The 27,468-nt window shown below is 36.8% G+C and overlaps 1 pseudogene; it reads left to right on the top strand.

The window, feature by feature from the left end:
• Positions 1-10,408, top strand: part of LOC109558120 (motile sperm domain-containing protein 1 pseudogene) — a 33,014-nt pseudogene extending 22,606 nt beyond the window's left edge.
• The last annotated feature ends 17,060 nt before the right edge of the window (positions 10,409-27,468 follow it).

Genomic DNA, 27,468 nt, shown 5'->3' with positions numbered 1-27,468 from the left:
TATTCTTTCGTACCCCAGAAGCTCTGGATCACAGAAATTTCCCAAATACTTCATCCATCACTGTATTGTAGTTACCTCTCGAGTGTGATTTCAGTATTCAGAGGCGAAATGGAGCATAGCAGATCATGACTTCTAACTAATTAATGATTTAAATTGTTATGCCTGGTAAGCTTGAGCATTTTTCAAAATAAGAATTGCAGTGGCCTATTTTTAGGAGCAGCACAGTCTAAATTACCAGCTATATATCTATACATGCATGACTTCACAAAATGGAAAAATATGAAAAGGTATGTTGGTGATAACAGGGACATTTAAGGTCATTGTTTGTTGCTACTCTTGTTTATTTGAAGAAACTAAAAAAGTAAGGCTTTATATTTAGCATTCTTTGACCGCTTAAACTGTGTGCTGAAAGGTTAAAAGTTATATCAAAAGTTAAAGTTTTGCAATCAATTGTGTCTTAAACTCTAACCTTAGAGCTCAGCTGCTGAAAACATTTTACTTTTCTCTGGAGACTTACTGTTCATGGGATTCACACTGCAAAATCATATTAGAGCTGAAGCATTTGTACAATTTTCTGTAATAAATGCCTTCAGACAATGGTCCCAGATTTAGAGCAGATTTCCTAACAGAGAATTCTATATTGGTTTATGGTACAGTGAAGGCCAAGATAATCAAAGAAATGTGGTTCACTTTCAAAGGAAAAGTTAAACATTTTGGTCCCTAAATCAGAAGTCATCTGCTTTTAGCAGTCATGATTACATGTAATAACCAGCAGGCTATGATACATTTTAAGAAATGTATGTATCACACAGTGATAACGTATATTGCCAATTCATTATTCCTAACTCTTTTACTTCCATTTTATCATTTCTGACTAATTGCATGTTCTGACAGTTTCTATGATATGTGTGATACTGAATAATAATCATTGACTATTCATCCAGCTGTGGTAGGAAACATAGCCAGGGGAAAATGTGTCCCAGATGATATATCAGTAAATGTTACTTAGACTTAAATAATTTCATGTTAATTTGGATTTCAGCAGTAATTAAGAAATTTATGCCTTAAATTTTTTTCACTTTTATTGACATTGTTAATACTTTTCAGCGGCTAATTTTTTTTAAAGTTTCTTATTGACCATTTAAACAGAGTTAGCTTATCAGTATAATAAACTTATAAGCTTTGGTTTTTTAAGGGAAATTTTCTACCAATAAAGAATGGCTTGGGATTTGTTTTCTCATAGAAGTTTTGTTTATTAGTGGTTAGTTTCTGCTTCAAAACAATTCAATCTTATTTCCTAGATTAATTTTGCATTTGAGTGCGATATACATACAGGAAGAGTCTTCATGTGGACAAATATTAAAACCAAACTGTAACCTGGAAATGCCATACCAGCAGCTCGTCATCTTCAATGATGCATTTCAACAGAGTTGCAATTTCATCACAAGCAACCACTTCAGTGGTTACACTTGAAACCTGAACAAAGTCTGGTTTTACCTGTGGCTGTTCACTGAAATTGCAAACACAATTCACTACACTTTTATATACATTCTAGGGCTTTAACTCAGTCATGCAAAGAACCCAAAGGCATCTGACCTGCTAAGTTGCCTGAAAATATGGGACTGAAAGTTTTTCTCTGAAATAACTCAAGTATGGCTTTAGTTTTATTATAGATTTCACTTGGAGGCAGTGAAGAAAATAACATGCTTCACAGGCTGTCCTTGCTAATCTAGCAATACCTGGTCTGAGGTTAAGGATGGAGTGAACACTTAGAAAATACATGTTAAATGAAAGAGCATTTGCATAGTTAAACAGTTTCAGTGACAAGGAAGTATCTGTAAATTCAAAATTCTGCAATGTCTACATAGATATTTTCTTATCTTAGACTATCATAAAAGTAAACAAGATTGAAACCTATGGCATCAAATCATTAATTTACTCATAACTGGTTGACCTATTTAGCAAATGGGGCCTTCCTCGTGGCTCAGTGGTAAAGAATTTGCCTGCCAATGCAGGAGATGCAGGCTTGACCCCTGGGCCGCGAAGATCCCCTAGAGAAGGACATGGCAACCCACTCCAGTACTCTTGACTGGGAAATCTCATGGACAGAGGAGCCTGGTAGGGCAGTCCACGGGGTTGCAAAGAGTCAGACATGACTGAGAGACTGAACTGAACTGAAGACTTAAATATGGCAAGCAAAGAAAAAAGGAGCTAAATGACTCTATTTTATTAAAGATATAGCTGTTCATGCCTGGGCACATTAAGTGCAAAGTGAAAATGATAGACAATGTCAGACTCTAGTATAAGCAACTCGAAATGGGAATTAGAGTATGAAAGAGCTCTGAGCCTCAGTTTCCTCATCCGTAAAGTGAAAGTGGTGTTTCTGTAAGATTTCTCAGATTGAAAACTGTTAAAGACAGGGTTAAGTGATTTCATACCCCTAAGTATCCAGAGCAACAGAGATGGCATAAAGAAGAAAAAAAATAAATAAATAAACCTCCAAAAAGCAAACAATGAAACCTCTCACTGATTTGCTGTCACATCCCATGGTACTTTAAGATTATATCTCTTATACATACTATACCTAAGACATTTATGCAATCTAGGATGAAATCATTTCATATGTTATTTCCTTCCCAAGAACATAAACTTGTTTTGTTTTTTTCTGTTTATATGAATATGAGCTAGAAAATCATCACACTAACCATGGTTAGAGTCTTTCTCAACATTTAAGTAATGGACAAATATCCCCAAATTAGCACATGCTAAATCATCTACAGAGAACCTTCCTGAAGTCTTACAAACGTGGAACAACATTTGAGCAGTAGTCCTCAGATGGAGAAGGAAATGAGCAGTGTTATTTCTGAACCAACAGGATTTTTTTTTCTTTCTAAAGTATCTTTTCACTTGGGACTGACATATACAACTGCTATGTATAAAACAGATAACTAAAGAGAATCTACTCAACAGCACAGAGAACTCTACTCAATGTTCTGTGGTGACCTAAATGGGAAGGAAAGAGATCTAAAAAAGAGTGTATATATATACACGTACAGCTGATTCACTCTGCTGTACAGCAAGAATCTAACACAACAAATATAAATCAAATATACTTTATACTGGAGTAAAGCAAATATACTCCAATAAAAATTAATTTTTAGAAATGCATTCTTTCACTCAGAATGATATCTTTACAGTCAGAATAGGGTTGTGGGTGGTGGATTTGTAATTTGGGAAAACAGGAATAATACATCATCATACACACATCTTCCTTCTTCTGCTCATCCACAAGAAGATCATCAAAATCACCCAGGAATTTCTGCAAAAACTCTGACAAGTAAGTGGAAATTCACAGATTAAAGCAATGTGGTGTGGTGTTGGGGAGTTTTTCTGAAGCGTGAGTACATTTGCCCGATTTCAGTTAGCCCCACCCTCGTAGGAGTCACAGCCTCAAAGCAGAAGTGGAAATAACATATATGTAAGTTCAAAGACTGCAGTCATCTGAAAGTGAAAGTTGTCCAGTCATGTCTGACTCTTTGCGACCCCATGGACTGAATTCTCCAGGCCATAATAGTGGAATGGGTAGCCGTTCCCTTCTCCAGGGAATCTTCCCAACCCAGGGATCGAATCCAGGTTTCCTGCATTGCAGGCAGATTCTTTACCAGATGAGCCACCAGGGAAGCTAGCACATTCCAATTTACCTATCTGGTCCTCTCTCACTGTAAAACTAAGTAATAATTTTCAGAAAGGGACTGGAGTCCCTATTTTGAGAAAACTACAATTTCACTTCTATTTTACTAATGTTTTAATATCATTTTACATCTTTATTTACATGAAAAATTGGTATCTCTTAGGCAGAATGATATTTTAAAATACACAGATGCTGCAAATAAAACATCTCGTGGCTGTTCAACAGAAACATAAGGCCACTGAAATATATTAATTTTTCAGTACACATGTAAATGTGGCTAAGCAAAAATTTGGCAGAAGAACAAATATTCTCACAAAGAAAATACAACACAGTAAAACATAAACACAATTAAATGAGCCAAATTATACCCCATCAATGGATGAGAGAGGCGTGCCATTGACTCTGTCTGCATGGTAACTATACAGTCAATTTTCTGGATTATTAGACAAAATATGCACAAAAGCTTTTGGATGATTAACTGTGTATAATAGAATCCTATTAATTTAGCCAACATTCATTGAACACCTATCATATTTCATGCACTATGATAACCACTGGAACTACCAAGATGAAAAGAGGCACAGTCCACACACTTAGAAGCCTGACACCTTAAGTCTTTTCTTTACTGTGTAGCTTTAGATGCATTATAGATCAGCTTACATTTCTTGAATACCAAGCAAAGTCTGATACAACATGATTCGTCAAAGTTCAGCAATGCTCTTGCCTTACACAAGCATGTAAAGACGAAACTCACTTTACAGTCTACGACATTTCAGCAATATATAGACATTAAAAATATATTTCATTTTAAAATGTCTTGTTCATTCATTTATTTCGCTCAAAAAATATTTATCAAGGGCTTATTCTGTGCAACATTCTGTAACTGGAGACACAGCAATGAAATATCAGCATACTCCTTGTTTTTCAGAACTGTAATTGTATATTATTCTTTTCACAATAACAAAGCTCCTTAGAGCCTTCCATCTGGACAGATTATTTCTTTGTTTCCCTGCTGTTAGAGTCTGCCCTTCTCCTGAGAATATCTACGCTTCACTCATCTCCACTCAACTTATTTGGCTCAATCTTTACTTCCTTGTCTACCCAACAAGGAAGTAAAGATTATTATCTGGTTATTATTATCAGATCTGATTATTATTATCTGACACACTAATATATGCTAATGAATCAATAAAATATCTGCTGCCTACTGAGTGACAGTTGTGCATTTGTGTAGTGTCCTTCTAGAGACCATGTGTTTAAATTTAAGTGAGTCTACTGGTAGGTATTTCAAACTCTTAGACAGTTCGAGGAAATGATGAGGTTGAATTCCTAAGCAGTTACCTGTATGGCTATGCAGGGATTATACTATTACCACCTGGTGTTAAGTCTTGTGAAAGTATTTTGGTATTTAACTGCATTGCCCATCTCATGGCGAGGTGTTCCCAATATGACACTCACACCTTCTGTTTTGGAGACTTAGGCATGGTCCTTTGATTGATAAATGTAATCATTTCATTAAAAGAGGTGTTTTTTTTTTTTTTCATCCTTCATCCTGCTGTGTCCTACTAATCATTTACTAAAATGAACAGAGGACATCCATACTCAAAAATCAGGTTTAACAGCCTCTATTTCAAATGCACTTTATCAATCTAGTCTGCTGTCAGAGTAAACCAATAATCAGGAATACTTTCTATTATATGCAATGAATTTCAGTGTTCTAAATGCAGTTAATTTAAGACCATTGTAGGAATAAAGAAGCTAAAGGCAAAGGAGAAAAGGAAAGATATACCTATCTGAATGCAGAGTTCCAAAGAATTGCAAAGAGAGATAAGAAATCCTTCCTCACTTCTCAATGCAAAGAAATAGAGAAAAACAATAGAATGGGAAGAACTAGAGATCTCTTTAAGAAAATTAGAGATACCAAGGGACTATTTCATGCAAAGATGGGCACAAGAAAGGACAGATGTGGTATGGATCCAACAGAAGCAGAAGATATTAAAGAATAGGTGGCAAGAATACACAGAAGAACTACACAAAAAAGATCTTCATGACCCAGACAACCATGAACGTGTGATCACTCACGTAGAGCCAGACATCCTGGAATTCAAAGTCAAGTGGCCTTAGAAAGCATCACTACGAACAAAGCTAGTGGAGGTGATGGAATTCCATTTGAGCTATTTCAAATCCTAAAAGAGGATGCTGTGAAGGTGCTGCACTCAATATGCCAGCAAATTTGGAAAACTCAGCAGAGGTCACAGGACTGGAAAAGGTCAGTTTCATTACAATCCCAAGGAAAGGCAATGCCGAAGAATATTCAAACTACCACACAATTGTACTCATCTCACACGCTACCAAAGTAATCCTTAAAATTCCCCAATTAGGCTTCAACAGTCTGTGAACTTCCAGATGTTTAAGTTGGATTTAGAAAAGGCAGAGGCACTAGAGATCAAATTGCCAACATCCATTGGATCATCGAAAAAGCAAGAGAGTTCCAGAAAAACATCTACTTCTGCATTATGACTTTGTGGATCACAACAAAATGTGGAAAAATTTTTAAGAGACGGGAATATCAGACCACCTTACCTGCCTCCTGAGAAATCTGTATCAGGTCAAGAAGCAACAGTTAGAACTGGACATGGAACAACAGGCTGGTTCGAAATTGGGAAAGAAGTACTTCAAGGCTGTATGTTGTAACCCCGCTTATTTAACTTATATGCAGAGTACATCATATGAAATGCCAGGCTGGATGAAGCACAAGCTGGAATCAAGACTGCCGGGAGAAATATCAATAACCTCAGATATACAGATGACACCATCATTATGGCAGAAAGTAAAGAGGAACTAAAGAGCCTCTAGATGAAAGTGAAAGAGGAGAGTGAAAAATTGGCTTAAAGCTCAACATTCAGAAAACTAAGATCATGGCATCGGGTCCCATCACTTCATGACAAATAGATTGAGAAACAATGGAAACCATGAGAGACTTTATTTTTGGGGCTCCAAATTCATTGCAGATGGTGACTGCTGCCATGAAATTAAAAGATGCTTGCTCCTTGGAAGAAAAGCTATGACCAACGTAGACAGCATGTTAAAAAGCAGAGTCATTACTTTGCTGACAAAGGTCCATCTAGTCAAAACTATGGTTTTCCCAGTAGTCATGCTGGAGATGGAAATGGCAACCAACTCCAGTATTCTTGCCTGGAGAATCCAAGGGACAGGAGCCTGGTGGGCTGCCATCTATGGGGTCACTTAGAGTCGGACATGACTGATGTGACTTAGCAGCAGCAGCCGCATGTATGGATGTGAGAATTGGACTGTAAAGAAAGCTGAGCACCAAACAATTGATGCTTTTGAATTGTGGTGTTGGAGAAGACTCTTGAGAGTCCCTTGGACTGCAAGGAGATCCAACCAGTTCATCCTAAAGGAAATTAGTTCTGAATATTCATTGGAAGGACTGATGCTGAAGCTGAAACTTCAATACTTTGACCAGCTGATGAGAAGAACTGAGTCATTGGAAAAGACCCTGATTCTGGGAAAGACTGAAGGCAGGAGAAGGGGATGACAGGATGAGATGGTTGGATGGCTTCAGTGACTCTATGGACATGAGTTTGAGCAAGCTCTGGGAGATGGCGATGGAAAGAGAAGCCTGGCATCCTGCAGTCCATGTGGTCGGAAAGTCGGACACAACTGAGCAACTGAACTGAACTAAATTGAACTAAGGAATAACTATCATTTATACACTGGGACCTGTGCTACTTCTCTTTATTTTCCAACTCATGTGGTTCCCTTTATAGTTTGATGAGGTGGATTATATATCTCCACTTCACAGTGAAGAAACTGAGATTAAAATCTTTGGCTTTGGTTGCATAACTAGTGAGTGTAACAACTTTAGACTAAAACTTTAGTTTTAGACTAAAACAAGCAGAACAGATTTCAACAGTGTCAGAAATAGAGCCTGACCAAAACTACTTCTGCCACTACCTACCACTGTGATTGAAAGTCTACTTTCAGAAAATCATTATTTGGAGTTCTTAAGATATTTTACTTGACTTGATCTTTTTTGCTGTTGTTTCATTTTAGAAGCTTATTAAATAAATGTGTTCCCCTAAGAGGAATAATGCCTAAAGATTTTCACCTAAAATATTACTGAACATTTAGACATTTTATAGGGAGACACTGTCTTTATGAGCGCTACACCTTATATCTAATCTTACTAAATCTAAGATGCCCTTAATTGGAAAATGCACCAATTTTCTATGTACTACTGAAAAAATGCCAGTTAATCATGACAGTGATAATGATATTTTATCACATCAACTAAAAGTTACATCTCAATTTCAAAGATGCTAAAATGTTAAAAATTCACTTTTTATGTTTGGCAAAATAATGTAGAACATCTGAACATGAAGAAAGTAAAATAAGATGGAATTCAAACTAATATTACCTGCTTTATCCATTTTAAAAAAGATTACTGAAATTACTAGTTAATTCCTTAAATGGGTTTGATACATCATATTTAAATAGTTCTGTGTTATTGCAGAATTAGAATATGCACAATCATTATATTCAGAGGAATACAGTTGCTATAGTTATGAGTTTAATTAAGAAAATAGTGATTTAATATCTATTACTTATACTTTGTTTTGTACAATGTAAAGGCAAAACAAGAAGAGGCACAATGTTCTTTGATTCTTAGAATTTCTAACTGAGGCCAAGATGAGGAACTGTTTCAGTTTAAGTGGGTCAGTCAGTCAGTCAGTTCAGTCACTCAGTCGTGTCCAACTCTTTGCGACCCCATGAATCGCAGCACGCCAGGCCTCCCTGTCCATCACCAACTCCCGGAGTTCACTCAGACTCACGTCCATCGAGTCAGTGAAGCCATCCAACCATCTCATCCTCTGTCATCCCCTTCTCTTCCTGCCTTCAGTCTTTCCCAGAATCAGGGTCTTTTCCAATGACTCAGTTTTTCTCAAAGTATTGAGAAAATAATGACTCAGCTGGTCAAAGTATTGAAGTTTCAGCTTCAGCATCAGTCCTTCCAATGAATATTCAGAACTAATTTCCTTTAGGATGAACTGGTTGGATCTCCTTGCAGTTCAAGGGACTCTCAAGAGTCTTCTCCAGTACCACAGTTCAAAAGCATCAATTCTTTGGTGCTCAGATTTCTTTATAGTCCAGCTCTCACATTCATACATGATCACTGGAAAAACCATAGCCTTGACTAGACGGGCCTTTGTTGGCAAAGTAATGTCTCTGCTTTTCAATATGCTGTCTAGGTTGGTCATAACTTTCCTTCCAAGGAGTAAGAGTCTTAATTTCATGGCTGCAGTCACCATCTGCAGTGATTTTGGAGCCCAAAAAATAAAATCTGACACTGTTTCCACTGTTTCCCCAACTATTTCCCGTGAAGTGATGGGACAAGATGCCATGATCTTCTACACCATAACTCTGTCCTAACATCATTTGTAAAGTGCTTCTAAGAACCTTCTAGGTATTTGAGTCCTCCGGTATCCCAGCAGGCAGTGCAGCCTAGAGATGCTGACAAAGGACTGGAAGGAGCAATCGCAGCTGCTTTCCGAGGAGTCGGTGTTGCCGAGATTGCCAAAATGCTTTGGAGTTTTTAACTGATTTTTAAGAAAAACCCCAAATAGATTTGAGACTGTAAAAACCGACGCCTCAGCGAGGGGGATTTAGTGCCAATGCATCAACAAAAAAGAGCCAGAGTTACTGGAAGGAAATCTTCCTGTCTTTGTGTTTCCCACAGAGCTAATATCTTATGCAGATGATCAGTCAACACATAAGCAAGTGTTGACACTCTATAATCCCTATGAGTTTGCCTTGAAGTTCAAAGTGTAATTCGTCATAGAGATGTCCGATCCTGTCACTATGGCGCAATAGACAAATTCCATCTCCAAGTTTCTGAGCAAAGCCAGAGGAAGGCTTTAAGAAGCAAAGAGGTTGTGGCTACTCTTCTCCCATCCGCAAAAGAACAACAAAAGGAAGAGGAGGAAAAAAGAGTAAAAGAACATTTAACTGAAAGTTTATTTTTTGAGCAGTCGTTTCAACCAGAAAACAGAACTGCCTGTCTTCCTGGCGGTGGTGTGTTTTACAGCTCTGATGCTTCCCACGCTGGGGGATGTGGAATGGCTGGTGCCTCTCTACCTCCACTTAAGTGTGAATCAAAAATCAGTGGCTGCTTATATCTTAGGTATTATCACAAGGGCTATATTTAGAACATGAACAAGGAGTTCAGTTGACTTCTAAAGTACATTTATCTTGAAAATATGAACGTGGACTGCCTTTTATCTCTATTTCATCCCATTAACATGCTACAAACTATAGAATGATTTACAATCATTTCAAATGTATAATATATATTTTAAATTACTCTATAATTTTATTCCAAGGACTCCAGCACATTATATTACAGATAGCAGGGAGGCTTCTGAGTGACACTTAGGAAATTATTTGAAGAAATTCTTTTTATATCTAAGCCACCCATGCAAAAGACTTTAATTAAGACATTTCTTTTTTTCTCAGCCTTTTCCTAATTCACTTTGATTGTTGCAGTCACGTGTCCTTCAAAGTTAAAGGCCTAAAAGAGCAAACTGACCAGTCTAAAAGTAAAAGTACATTTACTTCCTAGGTACGAACATCAATGTTCCTATGTAAACTATGCCTTGTCCTCTATTATTATAAACACTTGCCATGGTATTTCTAAAATACAAGTTTTACAGTTAATATGTAGAGAGTAATAAAAAGCATGAAGTTAAAAAAAAAGAACACTTCTGTATTCAGCTCAATACAACCATCATTGCCAATCCTGATTCCAGAATATCCAATCATCACTTCTAGTATAACCTGAAGTATCCTCTGTTTATCCTCTCCTATTACTGTGCCCTTTACTTCATCAACCACCTGAGCAAAATTTCAAATTAGTTTTTTATTTATTTCTTGTTTTTAAATATTATCCATTTATAATTAACTATAAAGTAAACATCAGAATAGACAGCAATAGAAATATCATAAACCTCAGAGTCAGAGTTGAATTTGGATTACATTTTCAGGCTTGATTTCTTTAGTTGCAAAACATAAGAATTAAAAGAAATAACATAAGTAGCTGGTATGTAATGAGTACCAATATACATTAGCTTCCCACAGACGCATGCTTTGTAAACAGTCAAGTGTGTTGATTTCTTTAAGGATGCCCTACGTCGTGACATTTTGGAGCTCTAGCAGTGGGTAAGAGAAGACACAACAGTTGTGGCTGAGGTTGAAAAGAAAATAAATATCCTAAAATTCTGGAGGACACCTAAGTAAGTAATAAGTGTAGTCACTCAGTTGTGTCCAACTTTTTGCAACCCCGTGAAGTAGCCGTGTAAACTCCTCTGTCCACGGGATTCTCCAGTGGAGTGGATTGCCACTTCCTTCTCAAGGGACACTTAGGGGGACATCTAAGATATGTTTAATAAGAAACACAATTTAATAATTTAATAATAAATATTTTACGTTTCTCAAATGGGCACAAAGCTACTTATTAATATACACATGTTTCAGAAGACTCTTAATACTTAACTTTTTAACAATGTGTTCATTTTTCCCTCCCACTTTCCTTCCCCACCACTTTTCTTACTTTTACTTCCTAACTCTGCTTCAAAGTCCCTATTATGGTATAGTTGTGGCTTTGTTAACTAGTGCTTAGAAGAATCCTTTCTAATTACTTTGTCCCTTCACCTCAATCTTTGGATGAAAATCAAATATGCAGAAAAGAGACTCCAATGGCTGTTTCATTCTCATCTCTGTAACGGGAAAAACCATAAACAGCTAACTTTGATTCAATGTTTTACAAAATTCTAGTCAAGTTTCAGTGCCTGTGTAAAATTAATTGAGATGAACATAAATTCTTCTTTGTTATTTCTGGTCCATGAATTAATTTTTCTAAAAGTTTCTACTTTGATTCTTCTATAGTAATCAGGATCCTAAGGTACAAGTTAGTAGCTTTTTGGTGACAATCCTCAAGCAGTAGTTTGATAAGGATCTCTCTTCCCCTCCACCATTCTGGAAATGTATCTGCAAACATTTAATCTCAATTTCACACTGAATTTTTACTGTGACTTCTTATGTTGGTTTTGGACAACTTTTAATTTGATAAATAAATAGCCACACTTTATTTTCCATATTTTAACTGCTATTTTATGCATCTTCCTACTTTGTACTAAGAAGGTAGAAGAAAAAATCAGTACTTATCAGTGAAAATTCATAGTTATAAAAAACTGAAACAAAGCAACACCTGTACTGTTTTATTTTTACTGTTTCAAGACAGGCAGAACTTTAATAATTAGTTTTAGGAAAAAATTTTAACAAGTCAACAAAAAATCGGAACACCTCAAATTCATTTTTCTGATGCATAATGACTAGTAACATCCCTACAGCTAGCTGTTTTTGTGTGATTGATTTCTCAGCACAACATATTTACTTTTAGAAAAAAGTTTTCTTTATATATTAGTTCTTTATAGGATTCTCCCATAACAAGGTTTTATTATACATTCACCTTAGCTAGGGCTTCCCTGGTGGCTCAGAGGTTAAAGCTTCTGCCTGTAATGCAGAAGACCTGGGTTTGATCCTTGGGTTGGGAAGATCCCCTGGAGAAGAAATGGCAACCCACTCCAGTATTCTTGCCTGGAGAATCCCATGGAGGGACGAGCCTGGTAGGCTACAGTCCACCGGGTCGCAAAGAGTCGGACACGACTGAACTACTTCACTTTCACTTTCACCTTAGCTATTGCTTCCTGCTCTACTTTCTTCATATTTATATTCTCAGAAGGAGTGCTACTATTTCCTAAAATACACACTAAACTGTTATCAGCTGGCAGTGAAGTTAGTCATAAAACTGAAGCTATTATATTTGAAGTAACTTGGCAATTAATACCAAATTACATTGACAGGTCTTATTAGGTAAATTATTCAACATAAATCCTCTGGCTCAATTAATTGCTGTATAACAAAACTTTTAACTTTAGGAATACCTATACTAAGAAGCCAATGATATCTTGTTTCAAATGAATATTTGTTTTTCTTTTAAGCAAGTAATAGTACATCTCCTATGGTTAGATTTACAATGGCACAACTCCTAGGTAAGTCCTTACCTTTCCAATCTTCTAATCTTAGCCGAGAGCCGTCATAATGAGCAGGGCAGACAGATTGTGAGGACTCCAGCTCTACAGCAGGGAAAGGTAATCTTAAAGAAGTATTTTCAAAGCAAAATAAAATACTTTAGAAGCACTGACTCTTGTCCATCACCTATTTTACAAATGAGGAAAGTGAAGACCCTTTCTTGTCCACAGTGACTTCTGTCCTAGTAATTTTCTTTAGCTGAGGAAAAACATTTTTTGAAATCAGATCTTTTCATACACAATGTTTATTTTCTCAGAGGGGAAAAAAATGTTTCCCAGCTTTCACACTTGGGAACTTACATACCTTGAAAACCTTTAAGGATTTTTGACTAAGTTTAAAATTTAAAATATTTTACTAATTATGAAAATTACCATTTCTAGCCAATAGTGCTAGATACTTGGGGCTGGTGCACTGGGACGGCCCAGAGGGAAGGTATGGGGAGGGGGGAGGGAGGAGGGTTCAGGATGGGGACACGGGTGTACCTGTGGCGGATTCATTTTGATGTTGGGCAAAACTAATACAATATTGTAAAGTTTAAAAATAAAATAAAATTTAAAAAAAAAGAAGAATTCCTTATGTATGTCAGGTATTTTGTTAGACACTGAGGATCTAGAAATGAAAATATATGGCTCTCTGACATGAAAGATCTTGCAGTCTAGAAAGGAGGCAAAGTGACAAATAACTATAATTCACTATACTGATGTCATAATAAAGGTGCATGTAATGTGACAAGAAGCACAGAAGATGGGAGTAATATCTGCCTAACAGTGTAGAGTAACTTTTACATCTAAACACTCTTTCTTCTAAACTTGCTTGCTTTTTAAATAAATACCATATAAATCCTAGTATTCTAAAATTGATGTTTTCGGAACTATGATATATGGCATTTCATCAAAAACATACTGAATCCATAATATATAACAAATTGCTCTCCAGTATTCTCTTACCTAATAAAGCCATCATTAATTAGAGAAGATAAGAGCAGCTTTAAAAAAAAAAAAAACTTTAATAAATTTGTGATGTTGATCACTTTTCAAACATTTTGTTCTCAAGTGGTCACATATCAATAGTATTTATTGGGTCATAAATTTAAATCAGTTCGTAAATCATGTGACTCAACTTTGTGTAAACTTTCTAGACTTTTGAACTATATCCATTCCAGAGTGGAAAAGCTTCACTCTAAACTATGTGCAAGGAGATCCAACCAGTCCATTCTAAAGGAGATCAGTCCTGGGTGTTCTCTGGAAGGAATGATGCTAAAGCTGAAACTCCAGTACTTTGGCCACCTCATGCGAAGAGTTGACTCATTGGAAAAGACTCTGGAAAAGACTCCGATGCTGGGAGGGATTGGTGGCAGGAGGAGAAGGGGATGACAGAGGATGAGATGGCTGGATGGCATCATTGACTCGATGGACGTGAGTCTCAGTGAACTCCGGAGAGTTGGTGATGGACAGGGAGGCCTGGCGTGCTGCGATTCATGGGGTCGCAAAGAGTCGGACACGACTGAGTGACTGAACTGAACTGAAACTATGTAGGGCGTTGAACCTAAAATGCAATCTGAATAGGCTTCTATAGCATTGTTTCTATTAAAAGTGTGATTATGCAACTCTCAGGTAAGCTCCTTCAAAGAGGAGGGATAGGAAAAACACTTAAGGCTTTCTGCTGAGGTTCCCAAAGGTTTTCACAGTAGTGTAAAGACAAACTGGAAATAGAACAGGACTCAAAAATTCTGAAACAGTTTAAATACATGCATGGCTAAAGGTGGTTTCTTTGCTAACAAAAGGAAATTAAATTCTCTTTGGAGAAAGAAATATCATATAGTCCTTCTATAACTGTCTAACTTTTCTCTATAACTTTTCCTAAAGATCTGTGGTATTCACTAAATGACCAAAACAGCAAGACCAAAATCCACATGACAGAAAAAGATCCACAGGTAGACCATTTATATATTATAGCAATCAAACAGGGACTTTAAAGTAACAATGATAAATGTGTCCAAGAAAACAAATAAGATAAAAAATTTTACTAGCAAAATGAAACCCATTAAAAATAGTCAAATGGAAATTCTATAAAAATAAACTTACAATAAGTTAAATTGTGAATTTAATAGATATGCTTACTGGATGATAAGATACTGCAGAAAAGAAGACTATTAACTTGGAAACAGAGGAGCAGAAAAATAAAGTTAGTAGAAGAATTAAAAATATATAAAAGAGAAGGAAAGTCATATGGGAATACTAAAATTATCTAACATGCCTGAAATTGGAGTACAAGAATCAATGGAATGAAAGAATATTTGCACATATATTGGACAGAGAATATTCCAAAATGGATAAAAACTAGCTGGCAACATCAAGCATAAAACATATTAAAAAGCTCTGAGATCAAAGAAGATAGGCACCTGAGCTGTACAGTCACTGAAAAAGGAAAGGAAAAAGAAAAAAAAAACTTAAAAGAAGATAGAGGGACAGAAAACAGAAAAGGAAACATTACCTTCAAAGAAGTGACAGACAATAAGACTGACAGCTTGCTGAGCAGACATGATGCAAGTCAGAAGACTATGAAATGACAGTTTAAAGTACTGAAAAAAATAAATGCCAACCTAGACACCTTCTGTCAGTGAACACATCCTTAGAAAGGTGGTGAGATGAAGAAATGTTCAGATAAATAACATATGAGAAAAGTCATTTCAAGGGCAACTGCACTAAAAGATATAACAAAATTGTTCTTTAGGAAGCAGAACTTCACAAAGCAGAAGCATAGTAAAGCAAAGGATGGGTAAGTTTTGAAAGTATTAACCTGAGGGTAAATCTAAATAAATATTGACTGTTCTAAATAATAATATCTAGTGCTGTTTGAAGTGTGTGTATATGTGTGTGTGTATACACATATATGTACTTGTATGCATATATGCATACAAACACACATATATATGTATCTGTACTTGTTTTTGTATATATCATTAAAATATATAACAATAGAAAAAAGTTTAGGAGGTAGGCAAATGAACTTAAAATGTATAAAGTCCAGGAATTAATAAAAAATATTAATAAAAAGTAGACCATTGAAACCTCTGGTGCAGCAATCCCCATCCTTCTTGCCACCAGAGACTAGTTTTCTGAAAGACAATTTTTCCATGAACTGCAGAGAAGGTAACGGTTTCAGGATGATTCAAGCATATTATATTCATCGTGTACTTTATTTCTGTTATTATTTTATCAGCTCTACTTGAGATGATCAGGCATCAGATCCCAAAGGCTGGGGACTCCTGCCCTATGGATCCTGCTCTATGGATATCACTTCAATAATAAATATACGTATATAATTAAAAAGCTAAGAGAATAAAGAAAATACTTTAAAATTATACAATTATTCTAAAAGAAAATAAGAGTGGAGGGGGAAAATAAACAAACAAAAAAAGCTGAATATATAAAGATAATAAATTTAAATTCCACATGTATCATTACTTATATTTATTATTTGAAATTTAAATGGATTAACTACTCCAAATTTTTTAAAAATTGTCAGACTGAATAGAAAAAAATCAAACTATACACCGCTTACAATGGATATGCTTTAAATATTAAAAGACATAGAAAGTTTGAAAGAAAAAAGATGAAAAAGCATGCCATGAAAAACTATACATAGAGAGAAATATCTTGTAATAATTGTATTAGGGTTCTCCAGAGAAACAACCAACAGGGTATAATATAGAAATATATAGATATAGGGCTTCATCGTAGCTCCGTGGGAAAAGAATCTGCCTGCAATGCAGAAGATTTGGGTTCAATCGCTGGGTCAGGAAGATCCCCTGGAGAAGGAAATAGCAACTTACTCCAGTATCCTTGCCTGGAGAATCCCATAAACAGAGGAGCCTGGCAGGTTCATGGGGTCACAAGAGTCAGACCATCACCACCACAGAAATAGAGAGACTTGGCTCATGCAATTATGGAGGATAATAAATCCCTAGACCTGCAAGGCAACTAGGCAGAAGGAGTTCTCTATTACTCTGGGAAGAGTCAGACTTTCTGTTCTATTGAGACCTTTAGCTAGTCAGTTGGGGTTCACCCACACTGAGGAGAGCAATCTGCTTTACTCAGTCTACCAATTCAAATGTTAATCTCATTCAAAGACATTCTCACACACACACCCAGATTATTGTACCAAATAACTGGACACCCATGGCCTAGTCAGGTTAATATGTAAAATTAATTATCACAACAACAAGAAAAAGATAAATTCAATTGAAATATATAACAATCTTAAATTTGTGTGGACTTAATACTACAGCACCAAAAGAGACGAAGAAAACTCTTACAGAATTGAAAGGAAAAACAGACAAATTCCAAAAATACTGAAAAACATTAATATAAATTCTTCTTGTAATTAATAGAAAAGAAAAGCAAACAACCAACAGAAAAACATAATCGACAAAAAACATAATTAACAGATGTGGAACACTGTCCCTAACAATAAAACAGTACACTCTATTTCTGCCTACTGCTGCTGCTAAGTCGCTTCAGTCGTGTCTGACTCTGTGTGACCCCAGAGACGGCAACCCACCAGGCTCCCCTGTCCCTGGGATTTTCCAGGCAAGAGTACTGGAGTGGGGTGCCATTGCCTTCTGCCTAATAGAAATACTTTATATAAAAGGTCATCTATGGGTTACAAACCAGTCTCTACAGATTTATAATGATGAAACTAACATACAAGTCAGTCCCCTATATATGAACAAATTCTGTCTGAGAGCACATTCATAGGTCCAATGAGTCTGTAAGTCCAACAAAGTTAGCCTAGGTACCCGACTAACATAATCGGCTATACAGTATGGTACTGTAATAGGTTTTATAGTATTTTTCACATAAAAAAAAAAAAAAACATAAAAAACAAACACACAAAATAAAGAAAACATTTTTAATCTTACAGTATAGCACCTTGAAAAGTACAGTAGTACAGTACAACAGCTGGCATACAGAGGCTGGCATCGAGTGAACAGGCAAGAAGAGTTACTGACTGGAGGAGCGAGAGAAGAAAGAAAGGAAAGGGAAGTCGCTCAGTCAGGTCTGACTCTTTGCAACCCCATGGACTGTAGCCTACCAGGTTCCTCTGTCCACGGGATTTTCCAGGCAAGAATACTGGAGTGGGTTGGCATTTCCTTCTTCAGGAGATCTTCCCAACCCAGGTCTCCAGCATTGTAAGCAGATGCTTTACTGTCTGAGCCACCAGTGAAGTCCAGGAGGAAAGAGAGAAGGTAGGATATGGTAGAGCTGAAGGATCATCAGCAATAGGAGAAGGAGGGCAATCTGCAATTTCACTCATGCCTGACATTGATGGCACAGGTTCTAGTTCCTTCAATTCTGGATTCAATTCTATCTAACCTCTGGAAAAGCGATCCAGAAATGTCTGGATAGTAGCTCTTAGTTGTTTTGGTTTTTTTTTTTCTTATCATAGATGATATGGTAGCACTGTATTGCCACATTCTGAATTGTTGTTGCAACCTTTGTGTACCATTCTGCGTTCAGGTCCTGTTCCTCAAAAAATAATATTGCCTCCTCAGATAAAAAAATTGCGCTTGCCATTTCCTGCATCATGAATCCCTTTGGCTCTTCAATTACTTCTTCTTCCTCTTGTCTCTCTTCATTCTTTCTCTTTCTCAACTCCTTCAGGTCTTCTTCATTGGCAAGCTCTTCCTGTTGTACAGCAAGGAGTTCAACAAAGCCATCTTCTTGCAGTTCTAGCTCCAGTTTTTAGCTGAGGGTCACAAAGTTACTGAAGACTTTTTTTCAGGGTAATGGCTGTAACCCTCATGCTAAGCAAAGTCAATGGTTTTTATGGCCTTGTAGATACTATCAGATCAGATCAGATCAGTCGCTCAGTCACGTCTGACTCTTTGCGACCCCATGAATCAAAGCACGCCAGGCCTCCCTGTCCATCACCAACTCCCAGAGTTCACCCAGACTCACGTCCATCGAGTCAGTGACACCATCCAGCCATCTCATCCTCTGTCGTCCCCTTCTCCTTTTGCCCCCAATCCATATTATAGTCCTTCCAAAATTGCAACAAGGTTCTTCCTGATTTGTCACTCACCTTTACTGCCTGCTGAAAAGTGTGATGTAAATAATATTTCATGAAAGTTGCTACAACTCCCTGGTCTGTAGGTTTGATGAGTGATGTAGTATTTGGTGGAAGATGAACTCCTCTGACGATGGGGTGAAAGTTGTCCATGAATGGGGGTTGGCCTGGAGCACTGACAAGCAGCAAAAGAATGTTGAATCAGATGTCCTCCCCCAAGCAATGTTTCTCTACCTCTGAGATAAAGTGGTGGAAAAACAAGTCTTGGAAAATGACCTGTGTGACCTAGGATTTGGGGTTACTCTTCCACATAATACGAAGCAAGCCCTTTTCTATGTTCTGGGGTTCTCTAAGTGATAAACTAAGAGAGGCTTCAGTTTCATATTGCTGAGGACTGCCACCAAACAACAGCATTAGCTTATCCTTTGCTACCTTATAGTCTGTCATTAACTTTTCCTCCTCACTGATATAACTTCAGTCTGGCATCCTCTTCCAGTATAGTCCTAGCTCATCCACATTAAAAAGCTGTTTGGGTAAATACATGTCTTCATCAATACTTTCTCAAAGACTTTCAGGAAATTCTCAGGCATCTACCATGTCTGCACTCACTGTCTCGATACTTACTTTTATGTTGTGAAGTTTGACTCTAGCCTTGAACTAATGAAACCAGTCATGGCTGACATTAAAAGATGCACCCTCTGATTCTTCACTGTGTTTCTTTTTCAAGTCTTCATACAGGCTTTTATCTTTATCTTAAATCAGCATTAAGTTGAGCAGGACTCAACATTGATGCTGATTCTGCATCCACACACTGAGAAATTTCTCTATCTTCTCCACCATTTTTCCATGCTCCTTCTATATTATTGTTGACATCACTGGCACAGCACACTTTACACGTTCAATGATTTTGTCTTGTTCTTTAGAATCATGTTGATGGTTGAACAACTTATTTTATGAGTGACATCTACCATCTATTCCCATCACTCCACTCAATCATTTTTACTCTTGTTTTCATTGTTATCACTTGGTGCTTCTTAGCAGTACCAGCTTCATGACCACTGCTCTCACATTTGCTTCTGGACATTTTGGGCTTGAAATAAATATACTGTACTACTGTACTATACAGTATTGTAAAGTAAAGTACACAAAAGCACAATTATAGAGAATGCATGGACATGACAATGTATGCCAGACACATGAACCAACTTATGTGATTGGATATGTCAGTGCACGTTCACATCTTTGAAAGTTTCCCAACCTAAAGGTTCATTGGTAGGGGGACTCACTGTATAACATACAGAATATTTTCTTTAATTATAGTGGAGTTAGTGAGAAATGATCAAAAATATATATATCAAAAATTACCAAATTTCAGATACTTAAGTACCACATTTCTAAGCACCTACAAAACCAAAGAATTAGTCAGAATAGTAATTAGAAAGTATTTTAAACATGGAATACCAAAACGTGTGGGAAATACAGAAGGCAGTGCTTAGGAGGAATTATGTAGCCCTACTTGAAAGTATTAGAAAATAAGAAAGGCTGAATAGTAAAATTACATCAAGAACCAAGAAAAGGAATGACATACTAAAATTCGCCAATAAAAACTAGATAAAACTGAAAAAGAAATCAATTAAATAGAAAATAAACACATAACAGAGAAAGTCAAGATTAGGGATAAAAGTCAAGGTTAGGGATAAAACTGTTCTTTCAAAAGACTAACAAAATGATGAACCTCCAGAAACACTACTCAAGGGGAAAAAAAAAAAAGAGGAATACATAGAATAACAACATCACAAAAGAAAACGGGCAATATTACATACCCCACAAACATTAAAAAAAAATAGTAAGAACAATTTTATGTCAATAAATTTAAAATTTTAGAGGAAGTGACTGGACAAATTTGTTTCAAAACTCAACTTTTAAAATATCAGGTGGATGAAATTGGAGGAGGGTTCAGGATGGGGAACACATGTATACCTGTGGCGGATTCATTTTGATATTTAGCAAAACTAATACAATTATGTAAAGTTTAAAAATAAAATAAAATTAGAAAAAAAATAAGAACAGAAAAAAAAAGAAAAAAGAAATTGGAGCCTATTAAACAGAGTGAAGTAAGCCAGAAAGAAAAACATCAATACAGTATACTAACGCATATATATGGAATTTAGAAAGATGGTAACGATAACCCTGTATGCGAGACAGCAAAAGAGACACAGATGTATAGAACAGTCTTTTGGACTCTGTGGGAGAGGGAAAAGGTGGGATGATTTGGGAGAATGGCATTGAAACATATATAATATCATATAAGAAATGAATCGCCAGTCCAGGTTCGATGCAGGATACAGGATGCTTGGGGCTGGTGCACTGGGATGACCCAGAGGGATGGTACGGGGAGGGAGGTGGGAGGGGGGTTCAGGATGGGGAGCACATGAACACCTGTGGCGGATTCATGTTGATGTATAGCAAAACCAATAAATATTGTAATTAGCCTCCAATTAAATAAATTTTAAAAAATAAATAAACAAATAAAATATCAATAGGCTTTCCACCTGTTAAAGTAGATGAATCCATAGCAATCCCACCACTGGGCATACACACCAAGGAAACCAGAATTGAAAGAGACACGTGTACCCCAATGTTCATCACAGCACTGCTTATAATAGCCAGGACATGGAAGCAACCTAGATGTCCATCAGCAGGTGAATGGATAAGAAAGCTGTGGTACATATACACAATGGAGTATTACTCAGCCATTAAAAAGAACACATTTGAATCAGTTCTAATGAGGTGGATGAAACTGGAGCCTATTATACAGAGTGAAGTAAGCCAGAAAGAAAAACACCAATACAGTATACTAACACATATATATGGAATTTAGAAAGATGGTAACGATAACCCTGTATATGAGACAGCAAAAGAGACACAGATGTATAGAAAAGTCTTTTGGACTCTGTGGGAGAGGGAGAGGGTGGGATGATTTCAGAGAATGGCATTGAAACATGTATAATATCATATTTGAAATGAGTCGCCAGTCCAGATTCGATGCAGGATACAGGATGCTTGGGGCTGGTGCACTGGGATGACCCAGAGGGATGGTATGGGGAGGGAGGTGGGAGGGGGGTTCAGGATGGGGAGCACGTGTACACCTGTGGCAGATTCATGTTGATGTATGGCAAAACCAATACAATATTGTAAAGTAATTAACCTCCAATTAAAATAAATTTAAATATTTTAAAAATTAAATTCCATTTGTTAATTCTATCTATCTAAATCGGGTTCTGATGATTATTTGTCTCCCCAGATAATATTTCTTGCCTTTAACATGTCCTATACTTTTTTTGTTGAAATGTGAACAAGATAGGATACACTAGAGATAAATGGGACTCTTCTGTGAGAATATTTTTTTTCTTTCATGTCATCAGGATCAAGAGTTTCTAAAAACTTTATTGGAATATAGTTGATTTTCAATGTTGTTAGTTTCAGTGTACAATAAAGTGATTCAGTTATACATATATATAATGTATTATTTTTCTAATTTTTTCCCCATATAGGTTATCACAGAATACTGTGAAAGGTTCCCTGTGCTCTACAGTGAGTTCTTGTTATCTGACTCATATCTTAGTGTGTGTATGTTAATCCCAAATTCTTGATTTATTCCTCTCCCCCATATTTCCCTTTTGGTAACTGTACATTTGTTTTTTTTTATATCTGTAAGTCTGTTTTTATTTTGTAAATAAATTTGTGTCATTAAAAGAATAAATAAATAAAATAAAATAAATAAAATTTAAAAAAAAAGTTCTAGGTGGAAACATAGCATGGAACAAGAATGTTCATGATCATTATATCTATTCAACGTAGCACTGGATGGTCTATAAGGCAGTAGAATAAGGCAACAAATAGTAAATACACTTCCCAATTCAACATTTTGTTCTGGATTTATGTATAAAATCATGCCATTTGCAAATAATAGATTTCTCTTTTTCATTTCTAATATTTGCAACTTATGGCATCTTCCACTAGCTTCCATTTTCTAATCTTAAACCTAGTTATTGGGTCTTCTACAGGACTACCCAGAAAACAGCATGTGTCTCCTGAGGTTAGAGGTGGCATAGTTGACCAGAAAGTCTAAAAGGCATAGAGATCAGATGGCTGTGCCAAATGAGTAAAATGAGCATAGCAGAAGTTACTGTCATGTTAGACATCACTTACACGTCTAGAGTTTGCTCCTGGTAAGAAGGCATGAGTTTTTTCTGTGGATCAATAGAGGAACATGTGAGAGAAAGTAGACAGAGCCCACCATAAATTTTCTCACATTGAAAACAATAATAAGAACACTAGATCCCCTGGAGAAGGAAATGGCAACCCACTCCAGTACTCTTGCCTGGAGAATCCCATGGAGGGAGAAGCCTGGTGGGCTACAGTCCATGGAGTTGCAAAGAGTAGGACACGACTGAGTGACTTCACTTCAGTTCACATTATGTTTACCATGGGATTAGTGGATAGATAAATAGAGGGCTAGATAGGCAGGCAAGTAGGTAGGTATATAGATGTAATTTCCTCTCAGGAGCTCTATGATGTTAGTTCTATTTATTATCATACCTCTTCCAGATGACAAAACTGAAGCAAGAGATATTAAGTAACCTGCCCAAAGTCACATGGCTAGTAAGTGGTAGAACAAGGATTTGAACTCAGACAGCCAAGTTCAAGACCTTCTTTAGCACCATGCTTTGCAACATAAACAAAAAAAGTCTAGGAAAAGTACATCTCCAGAAAACTAGGAGGTAGTAAGAGGAAAGGTTGAATCCAGAGAAAATTACACTTCTTCATCACAGAAACCTATGAAAGAGCACATGAAAGAAAGAGCTTTAAATACCTATCAGCTCAAAAAGAGAAAGTTAACCTGGCAGAATCAAGTAAGTACATCTATTTGACAGCCCCCTCCCCCCCCACCTTTTATGCCTCTGTCTTTCCCTAGTTTGACCCTAGAGGGGTTTGGAACTTCTAGTTCCAGGAATAAAATATTACCTTCTTTCGCTTTCCTTTATTCATTTAAAACACTAAAAACAAAAAAAAAGGAATCACAGTTTTAAAAAAAACAGCTAAACTCATATTTTTCAGATTATTCTCTTTTTCTGACTTCACTGTAAGAAGGATTCACACCATTTCTTTTAGTTCATTATAATTTTCAAATTTCTAGTCTCTGCAGGTGTGTGTCCTCTGTTACACAAAGGATCCAATGCTCATATTTGGGAATACATGATGAAAAAGAAGAGACCTTAGTTGTTGCTTTCCTCCTAACAGTTTTTTTCTTGCCAAACCAATTAAGTAAATAAGCTGTAGTTTCTACTCTAAAGATAAAAACACACATTTACAGTTGCCCAAATATGTTTTCCTTTTCTTACATAAAAGGAAATACTCAGAGGATTTAATTATAACAAGACTTGACATTTGTGGCATAAATATGATAGGTTCGTTAATGTTTGTGTACTTTCTTTAAACACAGAAACAAATTAAAGAATCTAGCAAGCTGGCTTAAATGCTGTATGGCAGCTGACAAGCTGGAAATGTGCCACATGGATACTATAATTGTTGCAATTAGCTAGCGCCTCTTGGACAAAAATTTTGTCTTTCCTTACGGGATTTTTTTAATGCAGAGGAGAAATATTGGGAAAATTAAGACAGTCTTATGGAAGTGATAACTGTTAAAAGAAAAGAAAGATTAAGACCAGCCTATATTGTGAACCTGCAAGAATCTTCAAAAGAGGGCCTAAAATATTGCTTTCAAAGGAATAATACTGAAGGGCCTCAGCAGCAGTTTTCACATTAGCCTAGAGTCATTTTAAACTTACAAAGTTCAACTGAGGTAGGTGCTGGGCAGACAAAGACTGGAAGGATCCTGTTGAGAAATGATCACAGCAGGATAGTTACTAAGAATAAGAGGAAGAATATTAACCAAAAAGGGTTTTCCAAACAATTTTCCAAATTCTGAAGGAACATCAGCCAAAGTATTATATTTTACCCTCTAACTCTAAATTTGATCTATTTGATCTACCATTTTTCACAGAGAGAATATTTTTTAAAAGCATTTCCCACCTCTTCCTGCTTCTGAAGTCAGTTCTACAAGGGGTTAACAAAAATCTAAATAGTGCTTCTAAAATAAAAGCTTCACAGATTCACTCGGCTGATGGATTCACAAAACGGTAACAGAGCAACAAAACTCATTCCTCCACCAATACTATGTTCTTTTGCACTTTCTTTAGCCTGTATATACTATCATGAACAGTTACTTCAGCTGGAATTAGAACACATTTAGTTTGAGCTGAATCTCAATTTAGATGTTCCTCCTTCTAGGCATCTTCTCATGATTCTTCCAAATATTAGAATCCTCAACACTCCCCAAACTATAGGACTTGTGCTAGGACACATTGAAAGTGAAAGTGTTATTTACTCAGTCGTGTCCAACTCTTTGTGACGCCATGAACTGTAGCCCGCTAAGCCCCTCTGACCATGGAATTCTCCAGGCAATGACACTGGAGTGGGTTGCCATTTCCTTCCCTAGGGGATCTTCCCAACCCAGGGATTGAAAGTGGGTCTCCCACATTGCAGGCATATTCTTTACCATCTGAGCCACCATGGAAGTCCACACTAGAACATATTAGAAGAATCTAAATGTTTAATGTTCTTAATATGTTTCCATAGTATCCTATATTTCTCCTCTCATAGTACATACTTAGCATGTACTGTATTGAATTCAATTATTTTTCTTCCTGTGCTAATCTTATAAAATATATAAAAGCAGAAGACCTGCCTTTACTGTTCACTGTTACATCCCCAAAGCTCAGTGCAAAGCCTGACACCACAATGACAACATTGAAAATACATGGATGGAAACAATAGCTAAACTAAAATAGAGCATACACAAAAATTCACATAGTGAAGCTTTGACTCAGACATATATATGTGGATTTTGGACAGCACTATAACATTCAGGTATGACCTAAATCAAATCCCTTATGATTATACAGTGGAAGTGAGAAATAGATTTAAGGGACTAGATCTGATAGACAGAGTGCCTGATGAACTATGGACTGAGGTTCGTGACATTGTACAGGAGACAGGGATAAAGACCATCCCCATGGAAAAGAAATGCAAAAAAGTAAAATGGCTGTCTGGGGAGGCCTTACAAATAGCTGTGAAAAGAAGAGAAGCAAAACGCAAAGGAGAAAAGGAAATATATAAGCATCAGAATGCAGAGTTCCAAAGAATAGCAAGGAGAGATAAGAAAGCCTTCTTCAGCGATCAATGCAAAGAAATAGAGGAAAACAACAGAATGGGAAAGACTAGAAATCTCTTCAAGAAAATCAGAGATACCAAAGGAACATTTCATGCAAAGATGGGCTCAATAAAGGACAGAAATGGTATGGACCTAACAGAATCAGAAGATATTAAGAAGAGGTGGCAAGAATACACAGAAGAACTGTACAAAAAAGAGCTTCACGACCCAGATAATCACGATGGTGTGATCACTGACCTAGAGCCAGACATCCTGGATTGTGAAGTCAAGTGGGCCTTAGGAAGCATCACTATGAACAAAGCTAGTAGAGGTGATAGAATTCCAGTTGAGCTATTCCAAATCCTGAAAGATGATGCTGTGAAAGTGCTGCACTCAATATGCCAGCAAATTTGGAAAACTCAGCAGTGGCCACAGGACTGCAAAAGGTCAGTTTTCATTCCAATCCCAAAGAAAGGCAATGCCAAAGAATGCTCAAACTACCGCACAACTGCACTCATCTCACAGGCTAGTAAAGTAATGCTCAAAATTCTCCAAGCCAGGCTTCAGCAATATGTGAACCGTGAACTTCCTGATGTTCAAGCTGGTTTTAGAAAAGGCAAAGGAACCAGAGATCAAATTGCCAACATCTGCTGGATCATCGAAAAAGCAAGAGGCTTCCAGAAAAACATCTCTTTCTGCTTTATTGACTATGCCAAAGCCTTTGACTGTGTGGATCACAATAAACTGTGGAAAATTCTGAAAGAGATGGGAATACCAGACCACCTGATCTGCCTCTTGAGAAATTTGTATGCAGGTCAGGAAGCAACAGTTAGAACTGGACATGGAACAGACTGGTTCCAAATAGGAAAAGGAGTACGTCAAGGCTGTATATTGTCACCCTGCTTATTTAACTTATATGCAGAGTACATCATGAGAAACACTGAACTGGAAGAAACACAAGCTGGAATCAAGATTTACAGGAGAAATGTCAATAACCTCAGATATGCAGATGATACCACCCTTATGGCAGAGAGTGAAGAGGAACTCAAAAGCCTCTTGATGAAAGTGAAAGTGGAGAGTGAAAAAGTTGGCTTATAGCTCAACATTCAGAAAACGAAGATCATGGCATCTGGTCCCAGCACTTCATGGGAAATAGATGGGGAAACAGTGGAAACAGTGTCAGACTTTATTTTTCTGGGCTCCAAAATCACTGCAGATGGTGACTGCAGCCATGAAATTAAAAGACACTTACTCCTTG

The sequence above is a fragment of the Bos indicus genome, chromosome 4 (assembly GCF_029378745.1).
Source record: "Bos indicus isolate NIAB-ARS_2022 breed Sahiwal x Tharparkar chromosome 4, NIAB-ARS_B.indTharparkar_mat_pri_1.0, whole genome shotgun sequence".
Classification (NCBI taxonomy): Eukaryota; Metazoa; Chordata; class Mammalia; order Artiodactyla; family Bovidae; genus Bos; species Bos indicus.
Note: the sequence above shows the minus strand (reverse complement) of the source record. Positions and strands in the feature narration are given on the sequence as shown.